Source organism: Scylla paramamosain, chromosome 19 (assembly GCF_035594125.1).
Source record: "Scylla paramamosain isolate STU-SP2022 chromosome 19, ASM3559412v1, whole genome shotgun sequence".
NCBI lineage: Eukaryota > Metazoa > Arthropoda > Malacostraca > Decapoda > Portunidae > Scylla > Scylla paramamosain.
Genome location: NC_087169.1, coordinates 3,770,821 through 3,797,057, shown reverse-complemented (window position 1 = coordinate 3,797,057; position 26,237 = coordinate 3,770,821). Strand labels below are relative to the sequence as shown.

General features: G+C 47.1%; 1 long non-coding RNA gene across 1 annotated transcript; it reads right to left on the bottom strand.

Moving 5' to 3' along the window:
* Positions 1-25,797, bottom strand: LOC135110039 (uncharacterized). Its single transcript, XR_010273052.1, has 4 exons — positions 25,741-25,797; positions 25,370-25,448; positions 24,993-25,200; positions 1-1,255 (listed from the first exon to the last, which is right to left on the bottom strand). It is a non-coding gene; the product is annotated as an uncharacterized LOC135110039 (long non-coding RNA).
* Between the last annotated feature and the right edge of the window lie 440 nt (positions 25,798-26,237).

Below are 26,237 nucleotides of genomic sequence, written 5' to 3'. Positions count from 1 at the left end.
TGCTTGTAAAAAGACCTGGTGTTTATTTCCTTTCTCAATTACATCACATATTGTTATAAATGATACTGGGAAGCATATTTATACACATGTACTAAAGTGTTTTTGTCTACGGCATTTCTTATATCTAAAAAGTGTTCACATAGCTTATTCCTTGTAAAAAAAAAAACCTGGTGTTTATTTCCTTTCTCAATTACATTATATAGTGTTGTAAATTATAGTGGGAAGCTTATTTATACACATGTACTAAACTGTGAAGCTACGGCATTTCTTAGATCTAAAAAGTGTTCACATAGCCTATTCCATGTAAAAAGACCTGGTGTTTATTTCCTTTTTCAGTTACATTATATAGTGCTATAAATGATATTGGGAAGCATATTTATACACTTGTACTAAACTATGAAGCTAGGGCATTTCTTGGGTCTAAAATGTGTTCATATAGCCTATCCCTCATTTGCTGGCCTGTTGTGGCTGTGCGGCCAAGAACTTGTCGTGGAGCCTGAGGGGTTAAGTTGTATGCACTGGTTAGCTCTTGATCAGTACGTGGTGTTGACAGCACTCCATCGTGATGTCGAATGTAGTTATGCAAGACACATGCAGTCTTTGTGATGCTGTCGACCTTATTTGGATTACAACTGAACGGTCCCTCAAACACTCTGAATTTTGCCAAATGCACTCTCAACACTTTTTCTTGCTGTTGATAACCTTTTGTTGAACATTCTTTTTGGATTCGTGAGGCTTCTCCTAGCTTTCTTGTAGCTGAAACGTTTCATCATTGACGAAATACGAGGATAGCCTGCTATCCTCATTTGTGAGGATAGCAGGCGGTGGAATGTTCATTGCGCCTTGGGCAAGGCTGTGGAAGAAGCCTGATCCTCGTAGTACTCAACCGTCACTGTTGCATCCATAATCAACAACGCTGATAAAAGTTAAAAAGATCCATCTGCTTCAGCACATGACATCAAGACAAGTGAAAAAAAAGCATTTCTAGTTATAATAGGTAGAACCAGAGGAATCAGGGCACTTGATTCTAATATGCTTCCCATCCAATGATCCTAAACAGTTAGGCATCTTCCAAAGTTCAAAATATCACTGTGCAATTGCCCCTCACTTTTCTCTTCTTGAAAAAGACATGTACTGTGATTGAAGGGCACACCACACTTTTTCGGCAGTTTCCCCTACAATTTCACTTATTGTTGAGACACCCCGACAGAACTCAAATTGTAGTGCCGAGAATGACATTCCTGTTGCCAACAACCTACAAAAAGACACATACATTAAATAATAGAAAATTAGTAAACAAGAGACACATTAATAATATTAGAAGAAGAAAACAATTTAACGTAAAATGCAAACAAAATTGAAAACATAGCAAAAGATATAACATTGATCAATAATGCGAATTCTTTTTCTTTTCAGGTGCAGAATGGAAATCGAGGAGGAAGCATCTGATAGGCGAGCTCACAAGATACATCAAGAAGAGACAATGGAAAAGTGGTGCAATATCTATCAGAGGTAGCTAAGCCACAACACCGGTCTGAGAACACCGAGGCATGTTCTCTTTATTACTGTCCTGCAACACTTCCCTACTGGTAGCTAAGCCACAAAACCGGTCTCAGAACACTGAGGCATATTCTGTTCATTACTGTCCTGCAACACTCACATACTGGTAGCTGAGCCACAACACCGGCCTGAGAACACCGAAGCATGTTCTGTTCCTTACTGTCCTACAACACTTGGTAGCTAAGCCACAACACCGGTCTGAGAACACCGAGGCATGTTCTGTTCCTTAGAGTCCTAATAAACTCCCTTACGGGTAGCTAAGCCACAACACCGGTATAAGAACACCAAGGCATGTTCTCTTCCGTGCTGTCCTGCAACACTCCCCTCCTGGCAGCTGACCTACAACACCGGTCTGAGAACACCGAGAATGTTCTGTTCATTACTGTCCTGCAACACTCCCCTACTGGGAGCTCAGCCACAACACCGATCTGAGAACACCGAGGCATGTTCTGTTCCTTACTGTCCTGCAACACTCCCCTACTGGTAGCTCAGCCACAACACCGGTCTGAGAACACCGAGGCATGTTCTCTTCCTTACTGTCCTGCAACACTCCCCTACTGGAAGCTGAGCCACAACACCGTTCTAAAAAAAACCGAGAAATGTTCTGTTCCTTTCTGTCATGCAACACGCCGCTACTGGCAGCTGAGCCACAACACTACCCTGAGAACACCGAAAAATGTTCTGTTCCTTACTGTCCTGCAACACTCACCTACTGGTAGCTAAGCCACAACACCGGTCTGAGAACACCGAGGCATGTTCTGTTCCTTACTGTCCTGCAACACTCCCCTACTGGCAGCTGAGCCACAACACCGGACTGAGAACACCGAGACATAATCTGTTACTTACTATACTGCAACACACTTTCGTAATGATGTTTTCCATGCCCTCGCTGGTCTAAACCCTCGGAAGGCTTATGGACCTGATGGGGTCCCTCCTATTGTTCTCCGAAACTGTGCCTCCGTGCTTGCTCCTTGCCTAGTCAAACTCTTTCAGCTCTGTCTGTCAACATATACCTTTCCTTCTTGCTGGAAGTTTGCCTACATTCAACCTGTTCCTAAAAAGGGTGACCGCTCTAATTCCTCAAACTACCGTCCTATTGCTTTAATTTCCTGCTTATCTAAAGTTTTTGAATCTATCCTCAACAGGAAGATTCTTAAACATCTATCACTTCACAACCTTCTATCTGATCGCCAGTATGGGTTCCGTCAAGGCCGCTCTACTGGTGATCTTCTGGCTTTCCTTACTGAGTCTTGGTCATCCTCTTTTAGAGACTTTGGTGAAACTTTTGCTGTTGCCTTGGACATATCAAAAGCCTTTGATAGAGTCTGGCACAAAGCTTTGATTTCAAAACTACCCTCCTACGGTTTCTATCCTTCTCTCTGTAACTTCATCTCAAGTTTCCTTTCTGACCGTTCTATTGCTGCTGTGGTAGACGGTCACTGTTCTTCACCTAAATCTATTAACAGTGGTGTTCCTCAGGGTTCTGTCCTGTCACCCACTCTCTTCTTATTATTCATTAATGATCTTCTAAACCAAACTTCTTGTCCTATCCACTCCTATGCTGATGATACCACCCTGCACTTTTCCACGTCTTTTCATAGACGTCCAACCCATCAGGAGGTAAACATATCACGCAGGGAAGCCACAGAACGCCTGACTTCTGATCTTTCTAAAATTTCTGTTTGGGGCAGAGCAAACATGGTATTGTTCATTGTCTCAAAAACTCAATTCCTCCATCTATCAACTCGACACAATCTTCCAGACAACTATCCCCTCTTCTTCAATGACACTCAACTGTCCCCCTCTTCTACACTGAACATCCTCAGTCTGTCCTTTACTTATAATCTGAGCTGGAAACTTCACATCTCATCTCTAGCTAAAACAGCTTTTATGAAGTTAGGTGTTCTGAGAAGTCTCTGCCAGTTTTTCTCACCCCCCTAGCTGCTAACTCTGTACAAGGGCCTTATCCGTCCATGTATGGAGTATGCTTCACATGTCTGTGGGGGTTCCACTCATACTGCTCTTCTAGACAAGGTGGAATCAAAAGCTTTTCGTCTCATCAACTCCTCTCCTCTAACTGACTGTCTTTAGCCCTCTCTCTCACCGCCGCAATGTTGCATATCTAGCTGTCTTTTACCGCTATTTTCATGCCAACTGCTCTTCTAATCTTGCTAACTGCATGCCTCCCCTCCTTCCGCGGCCTCGCTGCACAAGACTTTCTTCTTTCTCTCACCCCTATTCTGTCCACCTCTCTAACGCAAGAGTTAACCAGTATTCTCAATCATTCATCCCTTTCTCTGGTAAACTCTGGAACTCCCTGCCTTCTTCTGTATTTCCACCTTCCTATGACTTGAATTCCTTCAAGAGAAAGGTTTCAAGACACTTATCCACCAATTTTTGACCACTGCTTTGACCCTTGTATGGGATTGGCATTTCAGTGGGCATTTTTTTTCTTAGATTTTTGTTGCCCTTGGTCAGTATCCTTCCTATATATATAAAAAAAAAAAAAAACTGGTACCTGAGACACAACACCGGTCTGAGAACACCGAGGCATGTTCTCTTCCTTACTATCCTGCAACACTCCCCTAATGGTAGCTAAGCCACAACAACGGTCTGAGAACTCCGAGGCATGTTCTGTTCATTATTGTCCTGCAACACTCCCCTACTGGTAACTAAGCCACAACACCGGTCTGAGAACATTGAGGCAAGTTCTCTTCCTTACTGTCCTGCAACACTCCCCTTCAGGTTGCTCAGCCACAACACCGGTCTGAGAACACCAAGGCATGTTCTGTTCCTTACTGTCCTGCAACACTTCCCTACTGGCAGCTGAGCCACAACACCGGTCTGAAAACACCGAGAAATGTTCTCTTCCTTACTGTCATGCAACACTTCCTTACTGGTAGCTCACCCACAACACCGGTCGGTGAACACCGAGGCATGTTCTGTTCATTACTGTCCTGCAACACACCCCTACTGGTAGCTGAGACATAACACCGGTCTGAGAACACCGAGGCATATTCTCTTCCTTACTGACCTGCAACACTCCCCTACTGGTAGCTCAGAAACAACACCGGCCTGAGAACACCGAGGCATGTTCTTTTTAGTACTGCCCTACAACACTCCCCTACTGACAGCTTAGCCACAACACTGGTCTGAGAACACCGAGAAATGTTCTGTTCCTTACTGTCCTCCAACACTCCCCTATTGATAGCTGAGCCACAGCACCGGTCTGAGAACACCGAGGCATGTTCTGTTTCTTACTGTCCTGCAACACTCCCATACCGGTAGCTCAGCCACAACACTGGTCTGAGAACACTGAAGTATGTTCTGTTCCTTACTGTCCTGCAACACTACCCTACTGGTAGCTCAGCCACAACACCGGTCTGAGAACAACGAGGCATGTTCTCTTCCTTACTGTCCTGCATCACTCCCCTACTGGTAGCTCAGCCACAACAACGGTCTGAGAAGACCGAGACATGTTCTGTTCCTTACTGTCCTGCAACACTCCCCTACTGATAACTGAGCCACAACACCGGTCTGAGAACACCGAGGCATGTTCTTTTAATTGCTTTCCTGCAACACTCCCCTACTGGTAGCTGACCATCAACACCGTTTTAAACACACCGAGGCATGTTCTGTTCCTTACTGTCCTGCAACAATCCCCTAATAATAGCTCAGCTACAACACCGGTCTGAGAACACCAAGGCATGTTCTGTTCCTAATTGTCCTGCAACACTCCCCTAATGCTAGCTCAGCCACAATACCGGTCTGAGAATAACGAGGAATGTTCTCTTCCTTACTGTCCTACAACACTCCCCTAGTGGTAGCTCAGCCACATTAACGGTAAGAAAACACCGAGGCATGTTCTCTTCTTTACTGTCCTGCAACATTCCCCTACTGGTAGCTGAGCTATAACACCGGTCTGAGAACAACGAGGCATATTCTATTCCTAACTGTCCTGCAACACTCCACTACTAGCAGTTGAGCCACAATACCGGTCCAAGAACACCGAGGAATCTTATGTTCCTTACTGTCCTGCAACACTCCCCAACTGGTAGCTCAGCCACAAAACAGGTCTAAAAACAAGGAGGCATGTTCTGTCCCTTACTGTCCTGCAACACTCCCCTACTGGTAACTCAGCCACAACACCGGTCTGAGAACAACAAGGCATGTTCTCTTCCTTACTGCCCTGCATCACTCTCATACTGGTAGCTGACCCACAACACCAGTCAGACAACACCAAGGCATGTTCTGTTCCTTACTGTCCTACAACACTCCCCTACTGGTAGCTAAACCACAACTCCGGTCTGAGAAAACCGAGGCATGTTCTCTTCCTTACTGTCCTGCAACACTCCCCTACTGGCAGCTGAGCCACATTACCAGTCCGAGAACACCGAGGAATCTTCTCTTCCTTCCTGTCCTGCAACACTCCCCTATTGGTAGCTGAGCCACAACACCAGTCTGGGAACACCGAGGCATTTTCTGTTCCTTACTGTCCTGCAACACTCTCCTACTGGTAACTGAGCCAGAACACCGGTCTGAGAACACCAAGGCATGTTCTGTTCCTTACTGTCCAGAAATACTCCCCTACTGGTAGCTAAGCCACAACACCGGTCTGAGAACACCTAGGCATGTTCTCTTCCTTACTGTCCTGCAACATTCCCCTACTGGTAGCTGAGCCACAACAACGGTCTGACAAGACCGAGGCATGTTCTGTTCCTTACTGTCCTGCAACACTCCCCTACTGGTAGCTGAGCCACAACACCGGTCTGAGAACTCCGAGGCATGTTATGTTCATTATTGTCCTGCAACACTCCCCTACTGGTAGCTGACCCACAACAGGGTTCTAAAAACACCGGGACATGTTCTCTGCCTTACTGTCCTGCAAAACTCCCCTACTGGTACCTGAGCCACAACACCGGTCAGAGAACACCGAGGCATGTTCTGTTATTTACTATTCTGCAAAACTCCCCTACTGGTAACTGAGCAAACATACCGGTCTGAGAACACCGAGGCATGTTCTTTTCCTTCATTTTATGCAACACTCCCCTAATGATAGCTGAGCCACAACACCGGTCTGAGAACACCGAGGCATGTTCTTTTCCTTCCTTTTATGCAACACTCCCCTAATGGTAGCTGAGCCACAACACCAGTCTGAGAACACCAAGGCATGTTCTTTTCCTTCCTTTTATGCAACACTCCTATACTAGTAGCTAATCCACAACACCGGACTATGAACACCGAAGTATGTTCTCTTCCTTACTGTCCTGCAATTCGCTTCCTTACTGTCATGCAACGCTCCACTACTGGTAGCTCAGCCAAAAAACAGGTCTGAGAACACCAAGGCATGTTCTCGTCCTTACTGTGCTGCAACACTTCCCTACTGGTAGCTAAGCCACAACACCGGTCTCAGAACACCGAGGCATGTTCTCTTCCTTACTGTCCTGCAACACTCCCCTACAGGTAGCTAAGCCACAACACCGGTCTGAGAACAACGAGGCATGTTCTCTTCCTTACTGTCCAGCAACACTCCCCTACTGGTAGCTAAGTAACAACACCGGTCTGAGAAAACTGAGGCATGTTCTCATCCTTACTATCCCGCATCAATCCCCTACTGGTAGCTGAGCCACAAAACAGGTCTGAGAACACCGAGGCATGTTCTGTTCCTTACTGTCCTGCAACACTCCCCTACTGGTAGATAAAACACAAAACCGGTCTGAGAAAATCGATACATAATCTGTTTCTTCCTTTCCTGCAACACTCCTGTACTGGTAGCTGAGCCACAACACTGATCTGAGAACACCGAGGCATGTTCCGTTCCTTACTATCCTACCACACTCCCCTACTGGCAACTGAGCAACAACACCGGTCTCAGAACACCGAGAAATGTTATGTTCCTTACTGTCCTGCAACACTACCCTACTGATAGCTGTGCCACAACACCGGTCTGAGAACACCGAGGCATATTCTCTTCCTTACTTGTCCTGAGACACTCCCCTACTGGTAGCTGAGCCACAACACCGGTCTAAGAACACCGAGGCATGTTCTGTTCCTTACTGTCCTACACCACTCCCCAACTGGTAGCTGAGCCACACCGGTCTCCAAACACCAAGGCATGTTCTGTTCCTTACTGTCCTGCAACACTCCCCTACTGATAGCTGACCCACAACACAGGTCTTAGAAAACCGAGGCATGTTCTATTCTTTACTGTCCTGCAACACTCCCTTACTGGTAGCTCAGGCGCAACACCTGTCTCAGAACACGAAGGCATGTACTCTTTCTTACTGTTCTGTAACACTCTCCTACTGGTCTGAGAACACGGAGGAATGTTCTTTTCCTTACTATCCTGCAACACTCCCCTACTGGTAGCTGAGGAACAACACCTGTCTACGAACACCGAAGCATGTTCTCTTCCTTACTGTCCTACAATACTCCCAAACTGGTAGCTGAGACACAACACTGGTCTGACAACACTGGTATGAGAACACCGAAGAATAATCTGTTTCTTACTGTCCTGCAACACTCCTTTACTGTTAGCTGAGCCACAACACCTGTTTTAAAACACCGAGGCATGTTCTCTTCCTTACTGTCCTGCAACACTTTCCTACTGGTAGCTGAGACACAACACATTTGTCTGAGAAAATCAAAGCATGTTCTCTTTCTTACTCTCCTGCAACACTCCCCTCTTGGTAACTAAGCCACAACACCGGTCTCATAACACCAAGACATGTTCTCTTCATTACTGTCCTGCAACACTCCCCTAGTGGTAGCTGAGCCACAACACCAGTCTGAGAACACCGAGGCATGTTCTGTTCCTTAATGTCCTGCAACACTCCTCTACTGGTAGCTGAACCACAACACCGGTCTCAGAACACCGAGGCATGTTCTCTTTCTTACTGTCCTGCAACACTCCCCTACTGCTAGCGTAGCAACAACACCGGTCTGAGAACACCGAGGCATCTTCTGTTCCTTACTGTCCTGCAACAGTCCCCTATTGGTAGATAAGCCACAACACCAGTCTGAGAACACCGAGTCATGTTCTGTTCCTTACTGTCCTGCAACACTCCCCTACTGGTAACTGAGCCAGAACACCGGTCTGAGAACACCGAGGCATGTTCTTTTCCTTAGTGTCCTATAACACTCCCCTACTGGTAGATAAGCCACAACACCTGTCTGAGAAAACCGAGGCATGTTCTCTTCCTTACTGTCCTGCTTACTATATTGGTCAGAGAACACCGAGGCATATTCTGTTCCTTACTGTCCTACAGCACTCCCTTACTGGAAGCTGAGCCACAACAACGGTCTCAAAACACCAAGGCATGTTCTGTTCCTTACTGTCCTACAACACTCGCCTACTGATAGCTAAGCCACATTAACGATCCGAGAATACCGAGGCATGTTTTCTTCCTTACTGTCCTACAACACTACCCTACTGGTAGCTAGGCCACAACACCAGTCTGAGAACACCGAAGCATTTTCTGTTCCTTACTGTCATACAACACTCCCCTACTGGTAGCTGAGCAACAAAACAGGTCTGAGAGCACCAAGGCATGTACTGTTCCTTACTGTCCTGCAACACTCCCCTACTGGTAGATGAGCAACAATAAAGGTCTGCGGACACCGATACATAATCTGTTCCTTCCTTTCCTGCAACACTCCCCTACTGGTAGCTCAGCCACAACACCGGTCTGAGAACACCGAGGCATGTTCTCTTCCTTACTGCCCTGCAACACTTCCCCACTGGTAGCTGAGACTCAACATCTGTCTAAGAACACCAAGGCATGTTCTCTTTCTTACTGACCTGTAACACTCCCCTACTGGAAGCTGAGCCACAACACCGGTCTAAGAACACCGAGGAATGTTCTCTTCCTTACTATCCTGCAACACTCCCCTAATGGTAGCTGAGCAACAACACCTGTCTAAGAACACCCAGGAATGTTCTCTTCCTTACTGTCCTGCAATACTCCCCTACAGGTAGCTGAGACACAACACTGGTCGGACAACACTGGTCTGAGAACACCGAGGAATAATCTGTTCCTTATTGTCCTGCAACACTCCCCTACTGTTAGCTGAGCCACAACACCGTTCTCAAAACACCGAGGCATATTCTCTTTTTTACTGTCCTGCAACACTTCCCTACTGGTAGCTGAGACACAACACATTTGTCTAAGAAAACCGAAGCATGTTCTCTTTCTTACTGTCCTGCAACACTCCCCTCTTGGTAACTAAGCCACAACACCGGTCTGAGAACACCAAGGCATGTTCTCTTCATTACTGTCCTGCAACACTCCCCTAGTGGTAGCTGAGCCACAACACCGGTCTGAGAACACCGAGGCATATTCTGTTCCTTAATGTCCTGCAACACTCCCCTACTGGTAGCTGAACCACAACACCGGTCTCAGAACACCGAGGCATGTTCTCTTCCTTACTGTCCTGCAACACTCCCCTACTGCTAGCGTAGCCACAACACCGGTCTGAGAACACCGAGGCAAGTTCTGTTCCTTACTTTCCTGCAACACTCCCCTACTAGAGGATGAGTCACAACACCGGTCTGAGAAATCCTAGGCATGTTCTCTTCCTGACTGTCATGCACCACTCCCCTACTGGTAACTGAGCCACAACACCGGTCCCAGAACACCGAGGCATGTTCTGTTCCTTACTGTCCAGCAGCACTCCCCTACTGGTAACTGAGCCACAACACCGGTCTGAGAACACCGAGGCATAATCTCTTCCTTACTGTCCTACAACACTCCTCTACTGGTAGCTAAGCCACAACACTGGTCTGAGAACACCGAGGCATGTTTCGTTCTTTACTGTCCTGCAACACTCCCCTACTGGCAACTGAGCAACAATACTGGTGTAAGAACACCGAGAAATGTTCTGTTCCTTACTGTCCTGCAACACTCCCAACACTGTCACAACACAGGTCTGAGAACACCGAGGCATGTTCTCTTCCTTACTGTCCTGCAACAATTCCTTACTGGTAACTCAGCCACAACACCAGTCTGAGAACACCGAAAAATGTTCTATTCCTAACTGTCCTGCCTCACTCCCTTACTGGTAGCTGAGCCACAACACCGGTCTCAGAACACCGAGGCATGTTCTCTTCCTTACTGTCCTGCATCACTCCCCTACTGGTAACTGAGCCACAACACCGGTCAGAGAACACCGAGGCATGTTCTGTTCCTTTCTGTCCTGCAACACTTCCATACTGGAAGCTGAGCTACAACACAGGTCTCAGAACACTGAGGCATGTTTTCTTCCTTTCTTTTCTGCAACATTCCTCTACTGGTAGTTCAGCCACAACACCAGTCTGAGAACACCAAGGCATGTTCTTTTCCTTACTGTCCTGCAAGACTCCCCTACTGGTAGCTGAGCCACATCACCGGTCTGAGAACACCGAGGCATGTTCTTTTCATTACTGTCCTGCAACACTCCCCTACTGGTAGCTGAGCCATAACACCGGTCTGAGAACACCGAGGCATGTTCTCTTCCTTACTGTCCTGCAACACTTCCCTACTGGTAGCTGAGCCACAACACTGGTCTGAGAACACCGAGGCATGTTCTCTTCCTTACTGTCCTGCAACACTCTCCTACTAGCAGCTGAGCTACAACACCGGTCTTAGAACACCGAGAAATGTTCTGTTCCTTACTGTTCTGCAATAGTCCCCTACTGGTAGCTGAGCCACAACACCGGTCTGAGAACACCGAGGCATGTTCCGTTCCTTACTGTCTTGCAACACTATCCTACTGGTAGCTGAGACACAACACCGGTCTGAGAACACCGAGGTATAATCTGTTCCTTACTGTCCTGCAACACTCTCCTACTGGTAGCTGAGCCACAACACCGGTCTGAGAACACCGGGACATGTTCTCTTTCCTACTGTCCTGCAACACTCCCCTACTGTTAGCTGAGCCACAATACTGGTCTGAGAACACCGAGGCATGTTCTGTTCGTTACTGTCCTGCAACACTCCCTTACTGGTAGCTGAGCCACAACACTGGTCTGAAAACACCGAGGCATATTCCCCTCCTTACTGTCCTTCAACACTTTCCTACTGATAACTGATCCACAACACCGGTCTGAGAACACCGAGGCATGTTCTCTTCCTTGCTGTCCTGCAGCACTCCCCTACTGGTAACTGAGCCACAACACTTTTGTGTGAACACCGAGGCATGTTTTCTTCCTTACTGTTCTTCCACTCTCCCCTACTGGTAGCTGAGCCACTACACCGATCCTAGAACACCGAGGCATGTCCTATTCCTTAATGTTTTGCAACACTTCCCTGCTGGTAGCTGAGTCACAACACCGGTCTGAAAACACCGAGGCATGTTCTGTTCCTTACTGTCCTGCAGAACTCCCCTACTGGTAGGTTAGCCACAACACCGGTCTGAGAAAACCGAGGCATGTTCTCTTCCTTACTCTCCTGCCTCACTCCCATACTGCTAGCTGAGCCACAACACCGGTCAGAGAACACCGAGGCATGTTCTCTTCCTTACTGTCCTGCAACTTTCATCTACTGGTAGCTGAGCCACAACATCGGTCTGAGAATTCCGAGGCATGTTCTGTTCCTTACTGTCCTGCAACACTCCCCTACTGGTAGCTGAGCCACAACACCGGTCTGAGAACACTGAGGCATGTTTTGTTCCTTACTGTCCTGCAACACTCCCCTACTGGTAGGTTAGCCACAACAACGGTCTGACAAGACCGAGGCATGTTCTGTTCCTTACTGTCCTGCAACACTCCCCTACTGGTAGCTGAGCCACAACACCGGTCTGAGAACTCCGAGGCATGTTATGTTCATTATTGTCCTGCAACACTCCCCTACTGGTAGCTGACCCACAACAGGGTTCTAAAAACACCGGGACATGTTCTCTTCCTTACTGTCCTGCAAAACTCCCCTACTGGTACCTGAGCCACAACACCGGTCAGAGAACACCGAGGCATGTTCTGTTATTTACTATTCTGCAAAACTCCCCTACTGGTAACTGAGCAAACATACCGGTCTGAGAACACCGAGGCATGTTCTTTTCCTTCCTTTTATGCAACACTCCCCTAATGATAGCTGAGCCACAACACCGGTCTGAGAACACCGAGGCATGTTCTTTTCCTTCCTTTTATGCAACACTCCCCTAATGGTAGCTGAGCCACAACACCAGTCTGAGAACACCGAGGCATGTTCTTTTCCTTCCTTTTATGCAACACTCCTATACTAGTAGCTAATCCACAACACCGGACTATGAACACCGAAGTATGTTCTCTTCCTTACTGTCCTGCAATTCGCTTCCTTACTGTCATGCAACGCTCCACTACTGGTAGCTCAGCCAAAAAACAGGTCTGAGAACACCAAGGCATGTTCTCGTCCTTACTGTGCTGCAACACTTCCCTACTCGTAGCTAAGCCACAACACCGGTCTCAGAACACCGAGGCATGTTCTCTTCCTTACTGTCCTGCAACACTCCCCTACAGGTAGCTAAGCCACAACACCGGTCTGAGAACAACGAGGCATGTTCTCTTCCTTACTGTCCAGCAACACTCCCCTACTGGTAGCTAAGTAACAACACCGGTCTGAGAAAACCGAGGCATGTTCTCATCCTTACTATCCCGCATCCATCCCCTACTGGTAGCTGAGCCACAAAACAGGTCTGAGAACACCGAGGCATCTTCTGTTCCTTACTGTCCTGCAACACTCTCCTACTGGTAGATAAACCACAAAACCGGTCTGAGAAAACCGATACATAATCTGTTTCTTCCTTTCCTGCAACACTCCTGTACTGGTAGCTGAGCCACAACACTGGTCTGAGAACACCGAGGCATGTTCCGTTCCTTACTATCCTACCACACTCCCCTACTGGCAACTGAGCAACAACACCGGTCTCAGAACACCGAGAAATGTTATGTTCCTTACTGTCCTGCAACACTACCCTACTGATAGCTGTGCCACAACACCGGTCTGAGAACACCGAGGCATATTCTCTTCCTTACTTGTCCTGAGACACTCCCCTACTGGTAGCTGAGCCACAACACCGGTCTAAGAACACCGAGGCATGTTCTGTTCCTTACTGTCCTACACCACTCCCCAACTGGTAGCTGAGCCACACCGGTCTCCAAACACCAAGGCATGTTCTGTTCCTTACTGTCCTGCAACACTCCCCTACTGATAGCTGAGCCACAACACATTTCTTAGAAAACCGAGGCATGTTCTATTCTTTACTGTCCTGCAATACTCCCTTACTGGTAGCTCAGGCGCAACACCTGTCTCAGAACACGAAGGCATGTACTCTTTCTTACTGTCCTATAACACTCTCCTACTGGTATCTGAGCCACAACAATGGTCTGAGAACACGGAGGAATGTTCTTTTCCTTACTATACTGCAACACTCCCCTACTGGTAGCTGAGCAACAACACCTGTCTACGAACACCGAAGCATGTTCTCTTCCTTACTGTCCTGCAATACTCCCAAACTGGTAGCTGAGACACAACACTGGTCTGACAACACTGGTATGAGAACACCGAAGAATAATCTGTTTCTTACTGTCCTGCAACACTCCTTTACTGTTAGCTGAGCCACAACACCTGTTTTAAAACACCGAGGCATGTTCTCTTCCTTACTGTCCTGCAACTTTCCTACTGGTAGCTGAGACACAACACATTTGTCTGAGAAAACCAAAGCATGTTCTCTTTCTTACTGTCCTGCAACACTCCCCTCTTGGTAACTAAGCCACAACACCGGTCTCATAACACCAAGACATGTTCTCTTCATTACTGTCCTGCAACACTCCCCTAGTGGTAGCTGAGCCACAACACCAGTCTGAGAACACCGAGGCATGTTCTGTTCCTTAATGTCCTGCAACACTCCCCTACTGGTAGCTGAACTACAACACCGGTCTCAGAACACCGAGGCATGTTCTCTTTCTTACTGTCCTGCAACACTCCCCTACTGCTAGCGTAGCAACAACACCGGTCTGAGAACACCGAGGCATCTTCTGTTCCTTACTGTCCTGCAACAGTCCCCTATTGGTAGATAAGCCACAACACCAGTCTGAGAACACCGAGTCATGTTCTGTTCCTTACTGTCCTGCAACACTCCCCTACTGGTAACTGAGCCAGAACACCGGTCTGAGAACACCGAGGCATGTTCTTTTCCTTACTGTCCTATAACACTCCCCTACTGGTAGATAAGCCACAACACCTGTCTGAGAACACTGAGGCATGTTCAGTTCCTTACTGTCCAGAAACACTCCCTTACTGGTAGCTGAGCCACAACACCGGTCTGAGAAAACATAGGCATGTTCTCTTTTTTACTGTCCTGCAACACTCCTCTACTGGTAGCTGAGCCACAACAACGGTGTGACAAGACCGGGGCATGTTCTCTTCCTTACTGTCCTGCAACACTCCCCTACTGGTACCTGAGCCACAACACCGGTCAGAGAACACCGAGGCATGTTGTTTTATTTACTGTCCTGCAACACTCCCCCACTTGTAGCTAAGCCACAACACCGGTCTCAGAAAACCGAGGCATGTTCTCTTCCTTACTGTTCTGCTTACAATATTGGTCAGAGAACACCGAGTCATATTCTGTTCCTTACTGTCCTACAGCATTCCCTTACTGGAAGCTGAGCCACAACAACGGTCTGAAAACACCAAGGCATGTTCTGTTCCTTACTGTCCTGCAACACTCGCCTACTGATAGCTAAGTAACATTAACGATCCGAGAATACCGAGGCATGTTTTCTTCCTTACTGTCCTACAACACTACCCTACTGGTAGCTAAGCCACAACACCAGTCTGAGAACACCGAAGCATTTTCTGTTCCTTACTGTCATACAACACTCCCCTACTGGTAGCTGAGCAACAAAACAGGTCTGAGAGCACCAAGGCATGTACTGTTCCTTACTGTCCTGCAACACTCCCCTACTGGTAGATGAGCAACAATAAAGGTCTGCGAACACCGATACATAATCTGTTCCTTCCTTTCCTGCAACACTCCCCTACTGGTAGCTCAGCCACAACACCGGTCTGAGAACACCGAGGCATGTTCTCTTCCTTACTGCCCTGCAACACTTCCCCACTGGTAGCTGAGACTCAACATCTGTCTAAGAACACCAAGGCATGTTCTCTTTCTTACTGACCTGTAACACTCCCCTACTGGAAGCTGACCCACAACACCGGTCTGAGAACACCGAGGAATGTTCTCTTCCTTACTATCCTGCAACACTCCCCTAATGGTAGCTGAGCAACAACACCTGTCTAAGAACACCGAGGCATGTTCTCTTCCTTACTGTCCTGCAATACTCCCCTACAGGTAGCTGAGACACAACACTGGTCGGACAACACTGGTCTGAGAACACCGAGAAATAATCTGTTCCTTACTGTCCTGCAACACTCCCCTACTGTTAGCTGAGCCACAACACCGTTCTCAAAACACCGAGGCATATTCTCTTTTTTACTGTCCTGCAACACTTCCCTACTGGTAGCTGAGACACAACACATTTGTCTAAGAAAACCGAAGCATGTTCTCTTTCTTACTGTCCTGCAACACTCCCCTCTTGGTAACTAAGCCACAACACCGGTCTGAGAACACCAAGGCATGTTCTCTTCATTACTGTCCTGCAACACTCCCCTAGTGGTAGCTGAGCCACAACACCGGTCTGAGAACACCGAGGCATATTCTGTTCCTTAATGTCCTGCAACACTCCCCTACTGGTAGCTGAACCACAACACCGGTCTCAGAACACCGAGGCATGTTCTCTTCCTTACTGTCCTGCAACACTCCCCTACTGCTAGCGTAGCCACAACACCGGTCTGAGAACACCGAGGCAAGTTCTGTTCCTTACTTTCCTGCAACACTCCCCTACTAGAGGATGAGTCACAACACCGGTCTGAGAAATCCTAGGCATGTTCTCTTCCTGACTGTCATGCACCACTCCCCTACTGGTAACTGAGCAACAACACCGGTCCCAGAACACCGAGGCATGTTCTGTTCCTTACTGTCCAGCAGCACTCCCCTACTGGTAACTGAGCCACAACACCGGTCTGAGAACACCGAGGCATAATCTCTTCCTTACTGTCCTACAACACTCCTCTACTGGTAGCTAAGCCACAACACCGAGGCATGTTTCGTTCTTTACTGTCCTGCAACACTTCCCTACTGGCAACTGAGCAACAATACTGGTGTAAGAACACCGAGAAATGTTCTGTTCCTTACTGTCCTGCAACACTAACCTACTGATAGCTGTGCCACAACACTGGTCTGAGAACAACGAGGCATATTCTCTTCCTTACTTGTCCTGACACACTCCCCTACTGGTAGCTGAGCCACAACACCGGTCTGAGAACACCCGAGGCATGTTCTGTTCCTTACTGTTCTGCAACACTCCTCTACTGATAGCTCAGCCACAACACAGGTCTGAGAACACCGAGGCATGTTCTGTTCCTTACTGTCCTGCAACACTCTTCTACTGTTAGCTGAGCCACAACACCGGTCTGAGAAAACCGAGGCATGTTCTCTTCCTTACTGTCCTGCAACACTTCCCTACTGGTAGCTGAGACACAACACCGGTCTGAGAACACCGAGGCATGTTCTCTTTCTTACTATCCTGCAACACTCCCCTCTTGGTAACTAAGCCACAACACCGGCCTAAGAACACCGAGGTATGTTCTTTTTATTACTGTCCTGCAACACTCCCCTAGTTTTAGCCGAGCCACAACACCGGTCTGAGAACACCGAGGAATGTTCTGTTCTTTACTGTCCTGCAACACTCCCTTATTGGTAACTGAACCACAACAACGGTCTGAGAACATCGAAGCATGTTCTGTTCCTTACTGTCATTCAGACCTCCCTTACTGGTAGGTTAGCCACAACACCGGTCTGAGAACACCGAGGCATGTTCTCTTCCACACTGTCCTGCCTCACTCCCCTACTGGTAGCTGAGCCACAATACCGGTCAGAGAACACCAAAGCATGTTCTTTTCCTTACTATCCTGCAACACTCCCCTACTGGTAGCTGAGCCACAACACAGGTCTGAGAACACCGAGGCATGTTCTCTTCCTTACTGTCCTGCAACAATTCCTTACTGGTAACTCAGCCACAACACCAGTCTGAGAACACCGAAAAATGTTCTGTTCCTAACTGTCCTGCCTCACTCCCTTACTGGTAGCTGAGCCACAACACCGGTCTGAGAAAACCGAGGCATGTTCTCTTCCTTACTGTCCTGCAACACTTCCCTACTGGTAGCTGAGACACAACACCGGTCTGAGAACACCGAGGCATGTTCTCTTTCTTACTATCCTGCAACACTCCCCTCTTGGTAACTAAGCCACAACACCGGCCTAAGAACACCGAGGTATGTTCTTTTTATTACTGTCCTGCAACACTCCCCTAGTTTTAGCCGAGCCACAACACCGGTCTGAGAACACCGAGGAATGTTCTGTTCTTTACTGTCCTGCAACACTCCCTTATTGGTAACTGAACCACAACAACGGTCTGAGAACACCGAAGCATGTTCTGTTCCTTACTGTCATTCAGACCTCCCTTACTGGTAGGTTAGCCACAACACCGGTCTGAGAACACCGAGGCATGTTCTCTTCCACACTGTCCTGCCTCACTCCCCTACTGGTAGCTGAGCCACAATACCGGTCAGAGAACACCAAAGCATGTTCTTTTCCTTACTATCCTGCAACACTCCCCTACTGGTAGCTGAGCCACAACACAGGTCTGAGAACACCGAGGCATGTTCTCTTCCTTACTGTCCTGCAACAATTCCTTACTGGTAACTCAGCCACAACACCAGTCTGAGAACACCGAAAAATGTTCTGTTCCTAACTGTCCTGCCTCACTCCCTTACTGGTAGCTGAGCCACAACACCGGTCTCAGAACACCGAGGCATGTTCTCTTCCTTACTGTCCTGCATCACTCCCCTACTGGTAACTGAGCCACAACACCGGTCAGAGAACACTGAGGCATGTTCTGTTCCTTTCTGTCCTGCAACACTTCCATAATGGAAGCTGAGCTACAACACCGGTCTCAGAACACTGAGGCATGTTTTCTTCCTTTCTTTTCTGCAACATTCCTCTACTGGTAGTTCAGCCACAACACCAGTCTGAGAACACCAAGGCATGTTCTTTTCCTTACTGTCCTGCAAGACTCCCCTACTGGTAGCTGAGCCACATCACCGGTCTGAGAACACCGAGGCATGTTCTTTTCATTACTGTCCTGCAACACTCCCTTACTGGTAGCTGAGCCATAACACCGGTCTGAGAACACCGAGGCATGTTCTCTTCCTTACTGTCCTGCAACACTTCCCTACTGGTAGCTGAGCCACAACACTGGTCTGAGAACACCGAGGCATGTTCTCTTCCTTACTGTCCTGCAACACTCTCCTACTAGCAGCTGAGCTACAACACCGGTCTTAGAACACCGAGAAATGTTCTGTTCCTTACTGTTCTGCAATAGTCCCCTACTGGTAGCTGAGCCACAACACCGGTCTGAGAACACCGAGGCATGTTCCGTTCCTTACTGTCTTGCAACACTATCCTACTGGTAGCTGAGACACAACACCGGTCTGAGAACACCGAGGTATAATCTGTTCCTTACTGTCCTGCAACACTCTCCTACTGGTAGCTGAGCCACAACACCGGTCTGAGAACACCGGGACATGTTCTCTTTCTTACTGTCCTGCAACACTCCCCTACTGTTAGCTGAGCCACAATACTGGTCTGAGAACACCGAGGCATGTTCTGTTCGTTACTGTCCTGCAACACTCCTTTACTGGTAGCTGAGCCACAACACTGGTCTGAGAACACCGAGGCATGTTCTCTTCCTTACTGTCCTTCAACACTTCCCTACTGGTAGCTGAGCCACAACACCGGTCTGAAAACACCGAGGCATATTCCCCTCCTTACTGTCCTTCAACACTTTCCTACTGGTAACTGATCCACAACACCGGTCTGAGAACACCGAGGCATGTTCTCTTCCTTACTGTCCTGCAACACTCCCCTACTGGTAACTGAGCCACAACACTTTTGTGTGAACACCGAGGCATGTTTTCTTCCTTACTGTTCTTCCACTCTCCCCTACTGGTAGCTGAGCCACTACACCGATCCTAGAACACCGAGGCATGTCCTATTCCTTAATGTTTTGCAACACTTCCCTGCTGGTAGCTGAGTCACAACACCGGTCTGAAAACACCGAGGCATGTTCTGTTCCTTACTGTCCTGCAGAACTCCCCTACTGGTAGGTTAGCCACAACACCGGTCTGAGAAAACCGAGGCATGTTCTCTTCCTTACTCTCCTGCCTCACTCCCATACTGCTAGCTGAGCCACAACACCGGTCAGAGAACACCGAGGCATGTTCTCTTCCTTACTGTCCTGCAACATTCATCTGCTGGTAGCTGAGCCACAACATCGGTCTGAGAATTCCGAGGCATGTTCTGTTCCTTACTGTCCTGCAACACTCCCCTACTGGTAGCTGAGCCACAACACCGGTCTGAGAACACTGAGGCATGTTTTGTTCCTTACTGTCCTGCAACACTCCCCTACTGGTAGGTTAGCCACAACAACGGTCTGAAAACACCGAGGCATGTTCTCTTCCTGACTGTCCTGCTTGACTTCCCTACTGGTAGCTGAGCCACAATACCGGTCAGAGAACACCGAGGCATGTTTTCTTCCTTACTGTTCTTCAACACTCAGCTACTGGTAGCTGAGCCACAACACCAGTTTTAGAACACCGAGGCATGTTCTGTTCCTTACTGTCCTGCAGCACTCCCCTACTGGTAGCTGAGCCACAACACCGGTCCTAGAACACTGAGATATGTTTTGTTCCTTACTGTCCTGCAACACTCCCCTTCTGGTAGCTGAGCTACAACACCGGTCTGAGAACACCGAGGCATTTTATCTTCCTTACTCTCCTGCAACACTCCCCTACTGGTAGCTGAGCCACAACATCGGTCTGAGAACACCGATTCATGTTCTGTTCCTTACTGTCCTGCAACACTCCCCTAATAGCAGCTTAGCCACAACACCGGTCTGAGAACACCGAGGCATCTTCTGTTCCTTACTGTCCTGGAACACTCCCCTACTGCTAGCTGAGCCACAACACAGGTTTGAGAACACGGAGGCATGTACTGTTCCTTACTGTTATGCAACACTCCTTTACCTGTAGCTGAGCCAGAACACCGGTCTGAGAACACCGAGGCATGTTCTGTTCCTTACTGTTCTGCAACACTCCCCTACTTGTAGATTGGCCACATTACCGGTCTGAGAACAACGAGGCATGTTCTCTTTCTTACTGTCCTGCAACACTCCCCTACTGGTAGCTGAGCCACAATACCGGTCAGGGAACACCGAGGCATGTTCTCTTCGTTACTGTCCTGCAACACTCCCCTACTGGTAGCTGAGCCACAACACTGGTCTGAGAACACCGAGGCATGTTTTCTTCCTTACTGTCCTTCAACACTCCCTTACTTGTAGATAAGCCGCATTACCGGTCTGAGAACAACGAGGCATCTTCTATTCCGTACTGTCCTGCAACCCTTCTCTACTGGTAGCTGAGCCAAAACACCGGTCTGAGAACACCGAGGCACGTTCTCTTCTTTACTTTCCTGCAACACTCCTCTACTGGTAGCTGAGCCACAACACCGGTCTGAGAACACCGAGGCATATTCTGTTCCTTACTGTCCTGCAACACTCCCTTACTTGTAGATAAGCCACATTACCGGTCTGAGAACAACGAGGCATGTTCTATTCCTTACTGTCCTGAAACCCTCCTCTACTGGTAGCTGAGCCACAACATCGGTCTGAGAACACCGAGGCATGTTCTGTTCCTTTTTTTCCTGCAACACACTCTTACTGGCAGCTGAGCCACAACACCGGTCTGAGAACATCGAGTCATGTTCTCTTCCTTACTGTCCTGCAACACTCCCCTACTGGTAGCTGAGATACAACACCGGTGTGAGAACACCGAGGCATGTTCTGTTCCTTACTGTCCTGCAACACTCCTTTACTGATAGCTAAACCACAACACCGGTCTGAGAACATCGAAACATGTTCTATTCCTTACTTTCCTGCAACATTCCTTCACCAGCAGCTGAGCCACAACACCGGTCTGAGATCACCGAGTCATATTTTGTTCCTTACTGTCCTGCAACACTCCCCTACTGGTAGCTGAGCCAGATCACCGATCTGAGAATACCGGGACATGTTTTGTTCCTTACTGTCCTGAACCACTCCTATACTGGTACCTGACCCACACTACCGGTCTGAGAACACCGAGGCATGTTCTCTTCTTTACTGTCCTGCAACACTCCCTTAATGGCAGCTGAGCAACAACACCGGTCTGAGAACACCGATTCATGTTCTGTTCCTCACTGTCCTGCAACACTCCCTTACTGGTAGCTGAGCCACAACAACGGTCTGAGAACACCGAGGCATGTTCTCTTACTTATTGTCCTGGAACACTCCCTTACTGGTAGCTGAGCCACAATACCGGTCCTAGAACACCGAGGCATGTTCTGTTCCTTACTGTCCTGCAACACTCCCCTACTGTTAGCTGATCCACAACACCGGTCTGAGAACACTGAGACATGTTCTCTTCCTTACTGTCCTGCAACACTCCCCTACTGGTAGCTGAGCCACAACAACGGTCTGAGAACACCGAGGTATGTTCTGTTCCTTACTGTCCTGCAGCACTCCCTTACTGGCATCTGAGCCACAACACCTTTCTGAGAACACCGAGGCATGTTCTCTTCCTTACTTTTCGTGACAGACAGATGGAAACCCGTGATGACATATTATTTACAGCCCCCACTTACTTTAATTATCTACATGCTTAGGTAAGAACAAGTTAATTTACCCAAAGTGATGTATTAGTGATCTAAATCTCAAATACCAGTTAGTACGTGACCTAACGACCTGTTTTTTATTAAGATTTCCACAATGAACAAGAAAGTAATAGTTGGTAGTCGCCAGATATCTTTTTAAATGAATAGTAGAATGTGAAATAATTTTAAGCGAATGTAAACTACTAAAACCAACAATAAACCAATATCAGACGAACAATTAACAGCTGTAAGTGTTCCATGACTGTTCTGCCACATCCAGCAGGACGACAAGTGATCCGTAAAACAAGTCTGCGGAGCATCGAAGCGTATCTACTCCCTTAATCTTGGTAGGTTACGGATGAAACTTATTCCAGACAAGCGATTCCCACTCTTTGCTACTAGTTACTTACTTCATTTCCTATTTACTTATCAACCTACCCTACTTACCACCTATCCACCTACCTAATTATAGCCTGTTTATTCTACTGCCCAGCTACAAAGCCTATTAACTTTCCTATATACATACATACAACTGTCCTGCTTACCTACCTACCTGTCTGCAATTTCGTCTACATAAGGGCTACTTCCCTCTCCTAGAAGTACCAAGGCACTATCGCACAACGGGAGTCATCCAGCACTGATCAATAACTGAGGGATAAACGAAAAATAAAGTTGGGAGGGACTGAAATATGTAGCAAGGGTGAGGCTGGGTCGTGGGCTGCGTGACGACTTGTCAACCCGAGATTCCAGGAAAAGACATGAGGTACACCAAGAACGTAATGGAGATGAGTACGGGAGTGAAAGTGTGGTAATGCAGGTCAGGAGTAAGGAACGCACGCTATGTAAATCCCAGGCGAATCTAGCTAGTCCTGTCTCTCCTTTGATGTCACGCAAGAAAGCAAACATGAATGAATTTTACTGGCGAGAAGGTGCGTCAATACAACGCTCCTGCGTGTGGGCGGTGTGCAGATCAGCAAGGTAAGGAGGCAGAGACGGGAAGAACGTGAACCACAAGTTTATATACGCCGCAGCAAATCAGGTTATTATACAACAAAAGATAAATGGTAAAGAAAAAAAAAAATAGAAAAAAAAACTATTTGTCGTTAAAAAGAACTAGATACCATTAACTAGAAAGTAATCCAGGAATATTTAGGTGATGTGCAAAGATGAAAGAATCCAAAGAAAAAACATGATTAGTAAGAGCACCATTAAATATACGGTATCAAATAATTAATGCAGAATATAAAAAAAAAGTCGAAATCTTTTCCTGAAACAGCGTTCGATAGCGCGGCTCACATACAGCTTATTGCAAACTCCGTGATTGGTTTCATTCAAGCCCGACAACTTAATAAAGGTGTGATGGGAGTATTCATCTTAATAGCTGTTAACTGAACTACGTGGCTAACACTTACCATTGCATTTACGCTACTGAAACTGCTCTCTCTCTCTCTTGCTCAGTCACACACACACACACACACACACATATGGTGACATTCCTAAGGGCCTTCCCTACACCACTCTCCGCCGGAAACCAGGACGTCAGGAAGCATCTCAGAGGCACACAACCAAAAGCTTTGTCTCGTCCCTGAAGACTGACTGGGAAAGTTGCTGTGGGAGTCCTAGCAGTGGCTTCTGTGAGTGTGAGTGAGTGTGTGTGTGTGTGTGTGTGTCATGGTAATCTATCATGTTTTACGTGTTTCTCTGACAGCACAAGGATAAAGGTCAAGGGCTACAAGTAAATATCACAAATATGCCATCCGCTGTACGCTGTGCCTCCTCTAGGCCACGAAGCCTCGGTACACGAGAGGCTATTCTGTGAAGGAAAAAATCGGCTATCAATATAAAGACAAAACTGAGAATATATACCCACTGATCAGACTTGCACATTTTCAGGTTTCAATGAAGTGTATACAATATAATTTCTCTTACTGTGAAAATATACAAACTAAGCAAAAAAAATGTGCACTAATTTCCTAAGGGTGTCGCCTGCAGGTAAGAAGATTGTAAGTCCAGGAATCTGTTTCATCATGACCACGAAGGGAACCCAAAACTTACGAAGACGAGAAACACACACACACACACACACACGTTATATTCTACGACTTAGACACACAACCAAGGAAGCTGAAGCATCTAGCCAAAAAATGTAGATGATTTAGAGCATTCAAAAACCACCCAGGCGTCAGTTCGATTTTAAAGTGAGGCCTCACGTCCACCACTTCATTACACCGACTATTCATCCACAACCAACAAAGGTTACTGATCTCAGGTTGAAAGGTGGTCACGAGGTTAACCAGAAATATTGCAGTGAAGATGAAACTTAAAACTCGATTAAATCCGGTAAAATCCTCTTATTCATCATGAGAGAGAGAGAGAGAGAGAGAGAGAGAGAGAGAGAGAGAGAGAGAGAGGCAGGTATAAGTTAATTAGCGCAAACGGGAAGGAAATTGTTCATCATCAATAACCTAACGCTGCATTCATCTAGGTTCACAATGGTGTGTATGTGTCTTCCTCTGATTTTAAAAATTTGCACTCACTTTGAATAACAATCACGGGGGAAAAGTATACGTAAAAGAAATAACAATTAAAACTTTCAAAAATTCACTTACCACCATAACAACCACCAACACCACCACGATTTCTAGATGCTGCAAACGCAAATACCATCATCATCACCACCACAGTCCCGCACATTCACCATCGCTATCACCATCACCACCACCGGTGTAGACAACACCGCCACGTCCACACAGAATGCCAGGCCAGCACACAGAGAGGCACAAACACGAGGGTCACAATGAGCTCGGTCGTTTGCTTCTGAAACACAAAACCGTCGTTCATCACATGGAAGAACGAGGCAATGAAAGAGCAAATCTCTCTCAGTATCAACAGTTTGGCGAAAAAAAAATGATCTTTTCTTATGCCTCATTAATGATGCAGGCCAACAAACATGCAAACAAACACGCGGCACAGTCCCAGTGGTCACCTGCATGGCCGACAAGGGTTCATCGAGTCTGTGTTCACTGCCTCTGGTTCTGGACGAGTTTCGAAGCAATTTGTGAAGCCTGCGGGATTAATTTATTTGTTTGTTAGTGATTCAGCCTTTCTGTTTGTTACTATCGGTGAGAATACCTGAGTTTATTTTGGTTATAACTTCTGGTTTGTTTTTCTGAAATTAAACTGACTTATTTTAACTTACACACACACAAAAAAAAAAAAAAATCACATACATGTAATGACAGTTCACTATCCCGCATCAATTCTATGACCACTGTAGATATCATGTACTTCTTTCTTCCTATTTACTTTCTATTAATGTACATAATAAAAAAAAAAAAGTTTATTTTTAACTCTCACTCTGCCTTTGTCTAATACCACGACGGCCGTTTTCTGCACTTACTCCGTCAATAACACTTTTATTTTTCACCGAGTCATTCATTGTCTGTTATCATAAAATCTATTTTCGTTTCTCTTTGATGTAACAGTGCTTCATCACATCCACTACCAGGCTTCACTTTCCTGACGGGAGCTATTCTGGTTCAATGAAGAGCTTCGAGCGGAATTTCTCAGGAGATTGCTACGTTCCTCTGTCTTCCCTGTTCGAAAATGACCCTACATTATTCTACAGTTCAGCTTGTGGTGTAGGTAGTAGTAGTTATACAGGACATACTTCGTTGTGTGTGTGTTTAAAGCTCCAGTATTTTTCCGGTAAGAGTGACGGCAGTGACGCGTGCATCAGCCTCACCCCAATGGCCATGAAATTTAACACACTAAACTAATTAAGGATGGGAAACTGTATCGCGGTGGTTCGGTTTCTCTCACCGGCAGCCTCATCCCAATGGCCATGAAATTTA